At 36.8% G+C, this 15,052-nt stretch overlaps 1 long non-coding RNA gene across 1 annotated transcript in view; it reads right to left on the minus strand.

Moving 5' to 3' along the window:
- The window catches only part of LOC149502829 (uncharacterized), a 510,125-nt gene that overhangs the window by 21,006 nt on the left and 474,067 nt on the right, over positions 1-15,052 (minus strand). The window lies entirely within an intron of this gene.

Raw genomic sequence — 15,052 nt, forward strand, 5'->3', positions numbered from 1 at the left:
TCGGAAATCTGTTCGCCTTTCATTGTATTTGTAGGGCACTGGCTTGGTTTGAATTTGATTTTGGATTAAGTAAATTGGAAATATTTTTTAACGATCCGTCTCGGCTTTGTAAAGACCAGGATTCAATCTAATTAAATCTAGCACTTTGAAAATATTTATGTATGTCTTTTGTCTCTTAAACATAGAGTTACTTTTGAATTCCATCTTGTAGAATAAGAGCAGCCGTTATAACTGAGGCTGCCTCTACCTTACTACTGCTACTTTCATGTTACAATATGGCGGCAATGTGAATGCACCATAATGTTTCTTCTCCTAACCTCTTAACATGATATAGACTATGGACTTGGTCATCCATCTACGCCTTAAAATAAAATATAGGGCTGTAACTCAATTATTTGAAGAATTATAAGATAATATAATATTATAAGAACCATCATCTTTGGTGGCCATTATTTTATGTATACAATATGTGCATATTTCAACAAGGAATTATCTAAATTATTGTGAAAACTGTATGAAAATTTGTTGCGTAGCTTAGAGGAGTGAAATACGTACATACTTAAACTTCTCATTGAAAAGGATTTCTTTTAATAGGTACAGACGCCAAAATTATTATTTCTCAATAAAAATATTCTCAAACTAAAGTAAGTAAAGATTCAAAGAAAAGTAGAAAAAAAGAAGTTTCAAGACTTTTTTTTTATTTTAAACTTATTCTATGATACTTTTCGCTTTTTCAATTCAACTAGTCTGTACATTTAAAATATTTCAAGGATATAAATTTATTAATTTAAAAATGCAAAACCAACGAAATAATGAATTAACTAACGATTAATATTTGGCAAGAAACCAGCTTGCAAACTCGAGACCACTTAGGTTCGGTACTCTTTGAAATCTATGAACATCATAACTTAACTATCTGTCTCGCTTCCACGTCACGTAGGTGTGAGCAGGATAGTAGTTTCCTGAGATATACGTACCACTTACAGATTTCACAGCCAAGAGACGAGTTGGCTTTGGTTAGGAAATGGCTAAACTTTGTAGGATCGTTTAGATGAGCTTAGATTATAATTAGTCTGTCGATACAATGTTGCTTGGGTGCAGTAGACGAACTTCAATCTAAAACATATTTTATAATATATGTATTTTTTTCTATAACAATTAAACTTCTTTTATAGGTATTTTATAGGTTAATGAATCCACGAACGAGGGAACAGTAATCTGTTTCAGAATTGATAAACGTTGCAGCGTGAATGTCGCTATCCACCCTAAGATACAGGATCGAATTCTCAATCGCATTATAGAAAGGGTATCATTATCTTCTAGGAAAATAGATTGGGAGATTTTATGTAGTACCTACCAGTGTGGACTCAAGACATGGTCTATAATCATTTAAAAATAATTTTGAAAGTCATGAAAGTAATACGTTGTAAATGATTAGACTGAACATTCATTTAGAAACATTAGTACTTGCCCCAAATCTGAACCAGAAGAGAATGAATAGGACAAATACACCGGGCGTCTTAATTACTAGGCCGTGGACCGTAAATTGGATGGAAATCTGCGAGTAGCCACACTTGTGCGGGGAAACAATATTACAAAATCACCTCGCAACTTTGTGGGTTTCCTTTTTAATTTTCCAAGTATTTAAGGGATCCTTGCCTCATGTTTTAGTTTTGGTGAGTTCCCGATACTCTGGAAGAGCTGTTGGAAAAATCATTATCACAGGTTAACTAAGGACAGTAGGTTTATTTTTATTTTTTATTGCTTAAATGGGTGAACGAGCTTACAGCCCGTCTGGTTTTAAGTGGTTACTGGAGCCCATAGACATCTACAACGCAAATGCCGCTTTGAGATATAAATTCTAAGGTCTCAGTATAGTTACAACGGCTGGCCCACCCTTCAAACCGAAACGCATTACTGCTTCACACTAGAAATAGTCAAGGCGGTGGTGCACCTGTGCGGACTCACAAAACCACCAGTAAAAAAGTCCAGTAGGTACGATGTTACAAGTAAAAAACAAATACGTCCACCCTCTTTCTAGTCTCTTTTTGGTGTTACTACTGAAACTCGAAAAGTCGCCAGGATAATACATAGCTATCAAGAATTTTTTAAGGACACTCAGACCGCGTTGTTTCTTATTAAATTTAATAGTGATTATCACTCGATTCATAATCTGAATCTTCTTTGACCATTCTAGGTGTAAAATAGCATTCAGCTGACAATCCGTGTGGATTATTTTGTACATTCGAAGTATTAAATTTGGTTATCTGAGTGAATTTTCTGATGCTTAATTGTTTTGTAGGAAAAGGCACATGTTATGAGTAAAATGCAAATGAAATTCATGTCAATAGCGATAAAATTTTAAACTTCAATATCAATCTTTCTCTTTCCCTTATTTGAGATGTAAGTTAACATTATATTTTTTTTATTGCTTACATGAATGGACGAGCTCACAGCCCACCTGGTTTTAAGTGGTTACTGGATCCCATAAACATCTACAACGTAAATGCGCCACCCACCTTGAGATATAAGTTCTAAAGTCTCAGTATAGTTACAACGGCTGCCCCACCCTTCAAACCGAAACGCATTACTGCTTCACGGCAGAAATAGGCAGGATGGTGGTACCTACCCGCGCGGACTCACAAGAGGTCCTACCACCAGTAATTACGCAAATTATAATTTTGCGGGTTTCATTTTTATTACACGATGTTATTCCTTCACCGTGGAAGTCAATCTATACTAATATTATAAAGAGGAAAGATTTGTTTGTTTGTTTGTTTCGAATAGGCTCCGAAACTACTGGACCGATTTGAAAAATTATTTTTCCATTAGAAGCCGACATTGTCCCTGATAGCTACTTTTTTTAATTTTTATTTTATTTTATTTTTTTGGTTTCATGTGTGTTTTAATGTTTCCGAAGCGAAGCGAGGGCGGGTCGCTAGTCGTGAATATTTGTTGAGTACGTATTTCATTAGAAAAATTGGTACCCGCCTGGGATTCGAACATCGGTGCATCGCTCAACACGAATGCACAGGACGTCTTATCCCTTAAGCCACGACGACTTCAAATTTATATGATGATGAGGTATTTTTATGATACCTCTCCACAACAGCGATTCAGTAAATACGCAAAAGAATCACTGTGTTATTTAGTGCTATGTGATCAATTCAAAAAACATTCAATACTGAATGAGCTTAAAATTAGACTCACCCCGTCTCAAATTAATGCACTAGCAAAACGCGACAAAGTTAATTTACGCTCACGAATACGTTTACCGAGTTTTATAAACTAAATAAATTTTCACTGAACTCATAAACTAGTTGCGATTAACATGTTTCTTTTTTTTGTCGTTCGCGTTCCATATTTAATTTCAGCAACAGCTAAAATATTTATTAAACGCAACAGAGTAATCTCATCGGATATTCAATATGCGAGTTTTTTTAATTCGTAGATAAACTTCATACAGTCAATTCTAAATAATGGGACAACATAAATTCCAAACATGGGCAAAACGTTTAATAATGGGGCTAGTTTAGGATGCTAGATGATTTCCAATATATTTTTCGGTGATTCGGTTGCTGGACAATAGCGAGCACATTAACATATCCTTCTTCAATAAAGATTTAAAAAGAATGCTAAGTGATAAACAATAAACAATTAGAAGAACTTTAAAGACGACTCTCTATCAAATGGGTCTAGTTGTGAAGTGTAAGACGAACTGTCTTATCGTTCAAACTGGATTTCAATACTGGCCAACGAATGAAATAAGCAGGGTGGTGCTTACCCGTGTGGCACTTATTACCTTCCACCCCCAGTAAAAATAATATAAAAGATCATTTACAGCCGTCATTTCGATGAAATGCGACCTTTTACCTCATAACCGTTAATTACCACTTTGTCAAACTTTCAGGACATACGAGGGCAAATAAAACTTTAGAGAACTATCTCTACTATCATATAACACTCAAAGTTGATGTCACTTAATGTGTTCGGCTTAACTTAGAAAATAGGTCAGTGGTCTGTACTGTTATAATCCTGTTTCACTACATTAATTATCTATTGAAATTTTCTACAATTTGACATGAATTTTGGGTGCGTCGCCAGTGGCAGCCTCTTAGTACTACGCACGCGCGTACGCAGCACACCGCTAACTCTCCGACGCATCGTGTTGTCTCGCTACTCAATGGCTTGCTAGCCTATGCTCCGGAAATGGATATATTCCATGATGGTTTGCAGCGATTTATTGTTGTTGTTAGGAATTACTTAAGCTAATTATTAATACCTTACAAATGTTTTGGTTTATACTGTTAATTTGTAAGTAGACTAAATAAATAAATGAAACGAAGGGAGGATGCGTTAGTGCAATTGCGAAGTTCGGTAGCAGATTACGAATTCTCGGAATAGCCGATTCGTGGATGATGATTGTCGGGTCCCGTCGTCTATTACGGTCCTCTTCGGATTACCCGTCAGATGTCCTGAACAATCAGCTTTAAATATCATAGAGATATTCAAACAAAGCATCCAGTAGCTCCACCATTAGAACAGAAATCAAAAGTTTGACCGAATCGATCAATTAAAAATGTCATATTAAAAATTGCGCTGACCTCGTCGCATGCGGTTCGTTGATTCGCCAAAGTTTGAACACGTTTTGATTATTTTTTTTCGTGCATGTGCCGAACCTCCTACGAGGAACACGTTTTTATTCTTGACTTGGACTTTTTTTAAGGGAAACAAACACAATCATGTCATTTACTAATAAATGTCATTATTTTTTTACGAACATAGCAATGGGACATAGTAATACGTAGATTTAGGTCAAATAGATAGGATAAGATGATTTACGGATATTGAAGATAATGCATTCAGTTGAATTATCATCATTCGGATTTTCGAAGAGTAAAAACAATCTTAACTCTGATCAAAGTGTTTAGGTATTTTTCTTTACGCCATTTTGACTGATTCGATGGTGCAATAATTAGAGCCCCTGATTGTTGCGCCGACGGTCGTGGGTTGGATACCAACATCGAGCAAGCAATGGTGTGATGAACAGGTTTGTTTGTTCTTTGGCTGGGTGTTCATTATGTATTATGTATAAGTATATATTTAAAAGTATATAAGTATTTATGTCAGTCGCTGGTACCCATAGCATAGGGAATGCTAATTTGGGGCCGAATGACCGTACATTATTTCTTCCCAGTTATTTTTTTTTTAAGTTATACTTCTTTAGGCGCGTTATGAAAAATTTATGAGAGTGAAATTTTACGATGCGCGCGCACCGTGACACAAAATGAACAGAATGAAGTTGCCCACTAAATCGCTCATTACAATACGACCGACGTAACTTGGCGAGTCTGAATATAGCCGCAGGTGAACTTTCCGAACCGTACTGAGAATTACCGAATTTATACGAGGTCAAGAAAAGGGATGTCCAATATGCGTGTTTGAGCATGTTGCTTAATCGATTTTTTTTCAAATTGATTAAAATTTAAATTAAAAAAAAAGAAATAAATTTCATAAAAATAAAGTATAACTTCTTACGCGCGTACATAAGTACACACACCATTTTTTATATCATACAAATCAGTACTAGATGCAATAAATTCTTAATTTATTTAAAACACAACAGAGATTCATTCCTGTATTTTTTATTGGCTGTAAAATGCGAAGTAAAATACCATGATGTATTTAAAACATGGTGGTAGGCCTCTTGTGACTCTGCACGGGTAAGTACCACCACCCTGCCTATTTCTGCCGTGAAGCAGTAATGCGTTTCGGTCTGAAGGGTGGGCTAGCCGTTTTAACTATACTGAGACCTTAGAACTTATATCTCAAGGTGGGTAGCGCATTTACGTTGTAGATGTCTATGGCCTCCAGCAACCACTTGGCATCAGGTGACTTGTGAGCTCGTGCACCCATCTAAGCAATAAAAAAAAAGAATGATTACAAAAAGTGCTTTTCGTTTAGTGACGAAGTGTAAGTTCTGGGATGAAACCCCGTCCGGGGCAACCATTAGAAGATTAAAATGCAGGCACACCTATAACTTTAAATGCGCCACAATTCCACGAGGTGGAAACCCGACATAAACTATGAATAGGCAGAACTTAAACCGTCCCTTTTTAAATTTGGAATCGTGGATAGTTTCTAAGCGAGAATTGTATTTTAGCTGCTATACCTATATAATTGGGGCATAAGGTCGCTATTTCCAATTCATAGTTTCGAATGGTAATTTTTCTATTTCAACTATGAGCGATTATTGTTTATTTTTATTAGTTTAGGCTAAACGGTGGTGCTGTGTGGGTGATTTGAGACGCCAAATCCGGTAAGGAAATTTTGTTCATAACGCTGGACTTCAATAATATTTTTTTATAATCATGTCACACCCCCCGTTTTCAAGGTGGAAAAGCCGCTATACTACACAACTGAGACTTATGGGCTATTATAGTAACCGCTTAACATCAGGTGGACTATATATAAGCTTTTTCACTTGTCAACGCAATAAATAAACAAATAAAAAGTAAATTGTAGTACATTAAATTTCAGTAAGTGTTGCTGTTACTGTAGGAATTAATCTATACATTAATACGTGAAGCAAAAACTTTGTATCCATTTTTGCGAATATTGCGCGGACGGTGGAGTATGAAATTTCCCACACCTATAGAGAATATAGAGAAGGAGAGCAAAATGCCAATTTTTTTTTTATTATGCGTAAAAATTGTTTTAAATCAATAAAAAAAACATTACACACACTACCATGTATTTGAAACAATACATACATATGACGGCGTTAACGATATTTATGTTATATAGCACGTGCAATAGGAGTGACTCACACAAGCCAGGTGCGCCGGCCGTGTCGTTCCACTCGTAAACAACAGCCAACATCAGAAGTGAGATCAGGACTCTACTCTCACTGGCGTGACGTGTTTGAACATGTTCGAAGTACAGCAAAAAAAACATGATGCAGATCAGAATACTAGTAGTGGTACGCCACAAGAGCGTGAATGCAGCATACGTAAGTCGTGTAATAACGTCTCTGTTACCTCGATGGAAGATCTGAGCCACGAAGAAATCGTCACATCTTACGTTCTAAGAAGTTTGAGTAAGAAGTTTGCATGGTGGTAAAATGTCTTGTGAGTCTGCACAGGTAGCCGGAGGTGAGACTTCCGCGGTCGCGGCCCACCCAGTCCGCGAGAACCGGGCAGATCGCCTCGACGGTACGGAGGCCGGCCGACGGGTCCGCCAAACGACGAGACCACGCCTCCAGCACGGACTGCCGATATTGGAGCCCCCGCGCTCCGGCTGCACTTGCGCTAGGGCGCGCCGCCTCGTAGCAGACTGTGAGGTGCTGTGGCAGGTGCAACCAGAGACGTCAACGTGTGTTCCAGAGCTTCAGTGTGTTACAGATAAGTGGTTTTGGCTTCCCTTTTATGTTCCATTCAGGGTCAGAATGTAGTCTTATAAAACAAAGTCTTAGTAATTTATTCAATGGTAAGCGGTTTCATGAACAAGTCACTCTTTGATCTGAAAGTAACTTAGACCAATCATGATGGCAAGAGCACTTAGGGGATATTCAACTCGCCCTTAATAGTGCACGTTGTCGAGTAACAGGGTTTACTCCAATAGAATAGACGTTTGCCGTTCAGGGTAGTTCACTTGAAATATCTTAAAGTTTCAACAGAGTGATAATCCCTCTAGATTAGATCTTGATTTAGCACGGTCGAAGACCGGCGAAAACATAAAAAAAGGGCACAAACAGAAGCTTGGTTTAGTCGAGGCAAAGCTAAAGTCAAACTCTTTTCCGCTGGGGATTTTGTTTTCGTAAGTTGACCGAAAATGTAAAGGTCCCTTCAACATTACTGCAGTTTTGGAAAACGATAGGTATAAATTGAGACATGTAAATAGTTCTAATAGAGTGTACAAATTTCCCCATGGAAACTTAAGTGAAATACCTCGAGGCCCGTCAGGCCTACTAGAAATTTCTGAAAATTAGTGACGATGACGTGACGGCGTACACATATGGGTTAATAATAATTAATCTTGTATCACTGACAATAGAAGCGACATTTTCGTCCGCAAATAGCGATACAGCAAACATAGTCTGTGGGTAGTGATACAATGTCTGTAAGCTCAGGCACCTCAGGTGCAGGTGTTGGAAATGTAGAAAACGATGGTCGGTCTCGCACTATTTCTGAAGAAATTCCGTATAAAAGTTCTGGTTTAAGAAATGTTTTAACAAACGCTACCGTACGCGCAGATTAAAAAAAAAGAAAGAGAATTGTATGTGGCTAGAGAGATGTTAATCCGGACTAGCAAAAAAAAAAAAAGAGAAAAAAAAAAAAAAGTGTGAAGTCATTGAAGGGTCTGTCCGGTCCAATGGCTTGGCTATAGGGATTTTCATCCAGATTAGCCACAACAATTAGCTACAGGGATTGCGATTCGGTCTAGCATTATCCGGTCCAGTTCGAAAAACTGAAGGGATAACAATTCCGGTCTAAGTTAAAAGGGACATACTTACATACCTGAAGAGTTTTTGAACTAGCCCAGGTATGTAAGCAGTCTGAAGGTTATTTATAGCCAGTATAGGATTTTCTGAAGAATTATGCGAACCGAACCGTACTAGATTGTTAATATCATAGACCACGTTTTGAGTTGCATCCGTTAATGTCAGGATGAACGAACACGTTTGTTGTTCACAGACATACCATAAGAATGCGCGCACGAGGACGGGCGCACGTCAGTATGGCCGTGACGGCGTTAACGATATTTATGTTATATAGCACGTGCAATAGGAGTGACTCACACAAGCCAGGTGCGCCGGCCGTGTCGTTCCACTCGTAAACAACAGCTGCAACAGAAGTGACTCATAAGCCAGCTGCGCCGGCTAGTATAAAAAGGCGGAACGTGCCTTGAAATGAACATTCGTTGGACTGCGCTTGCCTGGTGCACTTACTATATCCTTGTTACGTTGTGTGATTCAGTGACTGTTGTACGTACTGGTTAAAGTTGGACAAGTGTTAAAGTGAATTGTTAAGATAACATATTGTTGATTAAATCAGGAATCAAAAAGTGACATCGTTTTACTTGGTGTTCAACAAGATAATATCTACCCTCAAGCCAACACATATAAAACTCTTTGTTTATTGTCAATTGTGAAACTTTTGTTATTGTTTATAGTCTGTGATCAAATTGAGAATAGATTAATATTGTTTGTCTTTAATATTATTTATTTATTATATTTATATTATTTACTAAGAGACCTACAAATCGATTGACAATTGAAAAACCAAAGAACTTAGACACACTCAGTCTCTCACACTGTTTATCCCGAAAAAAATCGACATGTTTCATTACTTCTGAAGTGCTTCTGAATTATAAATTTAACGCACCGGCAACCGAGATGTATTTCGAAAATGTGATACAAATTATTCATACTATTCTTTTTTTTTATTGTTTAAATGGGTGGACGAGCTCACAGCCCATCTGGTGTAAAGTGGTTACTGGAGTCCACAGACATCTATGACGTAAATGCGCCACTCACCTTGAGATATAAGTTCTAAGGCCTCAAGTATAGTTACAACCGATACGCATTATTGCTTCACGGCAGAAATAGGCAGGGTGGTGGTGCCTACCCGCGCGGACTCACAAGAGGTCCTACCACCAGTAAAAAATAGGCCAATATTTTATTTGTTAACGTAATACTATTTGGCTTTTAATATGCAATGCTTTTTTGTTATATTAAGAACGTATTTTACCACAGTAGAATAAAACCTCACTGTTCTCTTTGATAATTTATTTTATGTTTTATTAATCCACATCCGACTCGCCTTATATCGGTGGACGCGTTACATTTATTATGTGATGGTGCCTAAACTGGGAAAAGCTGAATAATGGCTCAATGAAGCACTTATTCATACATAAAATTTTGAACATCTGTTATAAAATGTTAATAAAAACGAAAGAGTCTATATGATTTTTATTATTTACAATAAAATCGTATTCTTCAATTTAATAAATCTGCAATCGAGTTAATAGGAATTTGAATTTTAAAAAATATTTTTAACTCCTTTCATCCGCTCTTTGTACACCTATAGGAATACTAGCTTTTGCCCGCGACTCCATCCGCGTGGAATAGTTATTTTAGCATAACGCTAAACCTTATCTCCCACTTCACTTACGTAGAAAGTGAAAATATCTTTGAATTATAGAACGTTAAGGAGCTATTTAAGCCCCTATTTTGAAACATTATTTATTGCTGCTCCACTTGTATTGGTCTTACCGTGATGTTATATAGCCTATAACTTTCCTCGATAAATGGCCTATCTAACACTGAAATAATTTTTCAAATCGAACCAGTAGTTCCTGAGATTAGCTCGTTGAAACCAATCAAACTCTTCTGCTTTATAATATTAGTATAGATTAACAACAAATGTATATATTAAGTAACTGATTCATACATTAAATAAAGTGCGATCATTTTACTATTACTACAATATGAATGAAAGATGGCTGGGTCAGAGATATTCGAGAAAATTATTTTGATTTTACAAAAATCTCAACGGTTCTCAAGTCGACTTGAAGTTGGAAGCTATCACGCAACATCGCAAGCTTAGGTTGCGAGTCAGTGATATTTGAACAGTCAAATGGAAAAGGTGTTAACACGAGTACACACGGCTCGATGTGAGTGAGCGAAGTATAGAATCGGTAGCATTTACCATCCATTTTATGTATCGACCAGAGAGATACACACGTGACTCTATCCCTGAAAAATGCACTGTTCCTTTAGAATAATAAGCATGTACTCTATATTTTCCTACTAAATCATCCGTTTGTGAGAAAACTTGGTATAGTTGTTGTTGACGCTCTAGGGAAGGTCTTCGTCATAGTATTGCTAACGTAAGACAGATGGCGCGCGAATTGTTTCAAGAAATCGACTTTTTTCATAGGATTATAACAAAATAGAAGTCTTCGTCGTAAGACGTCGCGACATTACATCAATTTAACATAATATCTATCAAGCGGGATCTTATCGCGGACCACTAGTGATAGCTAACTCCTTTCACTGATGGTAGGGCGTCTTGTGAGCACGTATAGATAAGTGCTGCTCTGACAATTTCTGCCGCGAAGCAGTTCTGCCTTAAAGCGTCAAACAGCCGTTTAATTATATACAATTGCGACTTAGGCCTCATGTCTTAGCACTCTTATATTGTAATGTGGCCCGAATAAATTCTTTGCGCCCAAGCACACATTCGAATAAATAATACACCCTATATTTCTATACCCTTTTACGTGAGTTAATGTTTTTCGTAAAAGTGAAATTAATTCGTCAAATGACGAAGACAAAGGTCGCAGTTTCTTTGTGAAAGTAAATTACATAAGTGAAGAACGGCCTGGGTTGGACACACCAATTTAGCTGAAAGTTTTTTGTGTCAAACGCGTTTTTGTGATCCTTTTGCGTTCCATTTTCGGAACTTCCAAGATTCTGGAGGAGATGAGAGAGAGAAAAAAAACGTTTTTAATGACATTAATGGACGTGATCCAAAATTGATGATCTAAGCTACTTACTTTAACATGAAAAAAACAACTAAATTTAATAATTATTTTTGTTATGATTCCTCATTTCGTTATAAGGATTTGACAGCCATTATAGACGTAGCCATTAACAACGTGAGAACAAGACGGGATGTGAAGTAGATATAGATGTTAAAACCATTGACATTGAGACACGAGGCTGAAGTCCGTCAATGTATCTGTCAGATTTGTCAGGCTATAATAATACATGATAGGCAAATAGACTCATGAACCGTGGGAGCTTGAAGTCATAATTTTTTCTTATTGCTTTTCTAGGCAGATCCGTGTAAATCACCTGATAATGTGTGGTTACCGAAGCTTATCGACATCTGCAATGCCACGGGCATAACTAAGGTTCTGCTTACCGCTTTGCAAACGACTTCCATGTCACACCAATAACAAATACAAACCCATCTTCTGAGAATGTTCTGGTGATTTACAACGGCCCAAAAATGGACGCTTAATTTTATTTGTAAATCGATTATTGGTAGTCGAAATCACTGCTATTAAGATTTTTCAGGCTATAATAATACATGATAGGCAAATAGACTCATGAACCGTGGGAGCTTGAAATTATATTTTTTTCTTATTGCTTTTCTAGGCAGATGAGTGTAAATTACCTGATAATGTGTGGCTACCGAAGCTTATCGACATCAACAATGCCAGGGGCATAACTAAAGTTCCGCTTACCGCTTTGCAAACGACTTCCATATCCTACCAATAACATATACAACCCCATCTTCTGAGAATGTTCTGGTGATTTACAACGGCCCAAAAATGGACGCTTAATCTTATTTGTAAATCGATTATTGGTAGTCGAAATTACTGCTATTAAGATTTTTCAGGCTATAATAATACATGATAGGCAAATAGACTCATGAACCGTGGGAGCTTGAAGTCATAATTTTTTCTTATTGCTTTTCTAGGCAGATGAGTGTAAATCACCTGATAATGTGTGGCTACCGAAGCTTATCGACGTCAGCAATGCCAAGGACATAACTAAGGTTCCGCTTACCGCTTTGCAAACGACTTCCATGTGACACTACTAACAAATACAGCTCTATCTTCTGAAAATGTTCCAGTGATTTACAACGGCCCAAAAATGCACGGTTAATCTCATCTATGAATCGATTATTGATAGTCGATATTACTGCTATTAAAAAAAAAAATCAACAAATGACACAGCGGCATTTTTTTTCTTAACTCGAATCAACATCTACACTTATACTTAATATTATAAAGAGGAAAGATTTGTTTGTTTGTTTGTTTCGAATAGGCTCCGAAACTACTGGACCGATTTGAAAAATTATTTTTCCATTAGAAGCCGACATTGTCCCTGATGAACATAGGCTACCTTTTTTTTTTTTTTTTATTTTTTTTTTTTGGTTTCATATGTGTTTTAATGTTTCCGAAGCGAAGCGAGGGCGGGTTGCTAGTAATAAAATAAACACAAACACGTATCACCACTTTAATATTGATTTTTACACTGGTTGCTTAAAGATAAAAATATATTTTACATACATATGACGCAAATAGCATAAACACTATTAAACATGATTCGTAACGCCATTCACATATTTATTAAAAGTGAGCGTAATAGCGTCTTAAACATTTTGCAACAATTTATCTGTAAATGCATAAACATATCTATCTATACGGGTATTTTAAGGGCTCATATGTGCAGACACGATTAGTAATTAGGCGCAAGACTACTTGCTAACAGCGAATACAAAGTGATGTTGTTTACGTGATCAAAGCCCGTGTCGGGTGCTACACATTGCTCTAATAAATGTATAACATATTATTTCCGTCGTCAATTTGATAACTTTCTTTGTCTTTGAAAGTTTAAATGCGGAATTGGAAACATTTTTTAGTGCGAATAGAGAGTATTATTATAATAACTCTAACATAATAATATATTTTCGTTGTTGTCATCATGGTTTTTTTATAAAATCTCTATAATTATTTTGTTACAGACTATATGTATTTGAAAAATTATATACATTCTATATTCGGCCCCAAAGTAGGCGATGTTGTGGGTACAAAAAATACAGATGTAAAATAAGAATAGCCAGTGTTCAAAAAACCTATTTAAAGAATGTACTGCGATTGAGAATCGAGCCTGGATCCGTTAGTACAATGACCACAAGGCCATTAAATAATATAAAGAAAACAAAAAATGCGAAATTAAGCCATAAAGGTAGTTTTCATTAAGTCCTTTTTCATTTATTTATTGCTTAGATGGCTGGACGAGCTCACAGCCCAGTCGTATTTAAATGGTTACCAGAGCCAACACACACACACACACACACACACACACATACACACACACACACACACACACACACACACACACACACACATACACACACACACACATACACACACACACACACACACACACACACACACACACACACACGTAAATGCCGCCGCGCACCTTGAGATACGATTTCTAAGCACAACAGCTAATCCACCCTTCAAACCAAAACAAAATACTTCATCACTACCGGTACGGACTCGCAAGACGCCCCACCACCAACAAGCCCATCAAATTATGGCGTAAAAAAGCTAAACATACATATGTATTCTATTTTATTATTTTAGCATTAAGAATTGAAAAATTACAAAACCAAATATAGTTTAAAAATTATCAGTAATACTCAAATACAGGTAAAATATGTTTGCTGTTCTACATATCAGTGTGTTTACGGAGTGCACGGGATTAGGTTCCAGTGTCAATCAGTGGCGGCTTTAATAATCTTGGCTCGTAATTGTACCAGAAATCCAATTATCTACGCGATACGAGATTAGGGGCACCGACTGACATTGATGTCCCTGTGAGCAATTTCAACCAGGATTTGCTTTGTAGCGGTATACCGTGGCACACAAGACGATGCAAATTGTTACTGGCAAAGCATAATGATCAAGCAATCATTTCAACGTGTAGAGCTACAATAGGTAGTTTATCGTATTTTTAATATTACGTTTACTAAAATTTCATTAATCCACCACCACACTGGCATTGCAATCCATGGATATCTAATGCGAATAAAGCCACCCACTTAGATGCCTGGGGTTACGGAAGTTTAGTTCTACGGAACTGCAATTCCATAAACAAAAACAAGAAATAAACTGAACAGATTCATTAAATTTTAGATTGTATGGCAAAAAACTTTGTAGAACATAGTTTAACAGACTGAATATTTTACACAAGTTCGTTAAGTTAAGAATTTTTTAAATCGAAATGGAATTTAAAAAAACGGATCTCGAATAAAATAGATTTTTTTTACCATAACGAAAGATAACCGCCGATGTTCCCCTGCTGTCTTTCTTCAGAGTTAAAATATGCAGGTAAATTTTACCTTCCTTCGAATTCACTAACGAAGAATTCCGTATTCAATGAATGTACATTCAAGCAAAACTTCTCAGAGATTTCTTATTTCATTCAGAATGGAAACTTGTTTCAATTCCATCGTTGGGC

The sequence above is a fragment of the Bombyx mandarina genome, chromosome 06, assembly GCF_030267445.1.
Source record: "Bombyx mandarina strain Sakado chromosome 06, ASM3026744v2".
NCBI classification, from domain to species: Eukaryota; Metazoa; Arthropoda; class Insecta; order Lepidoptera; family Bombycidae; genus Bombyx; species Bombyx mandarina.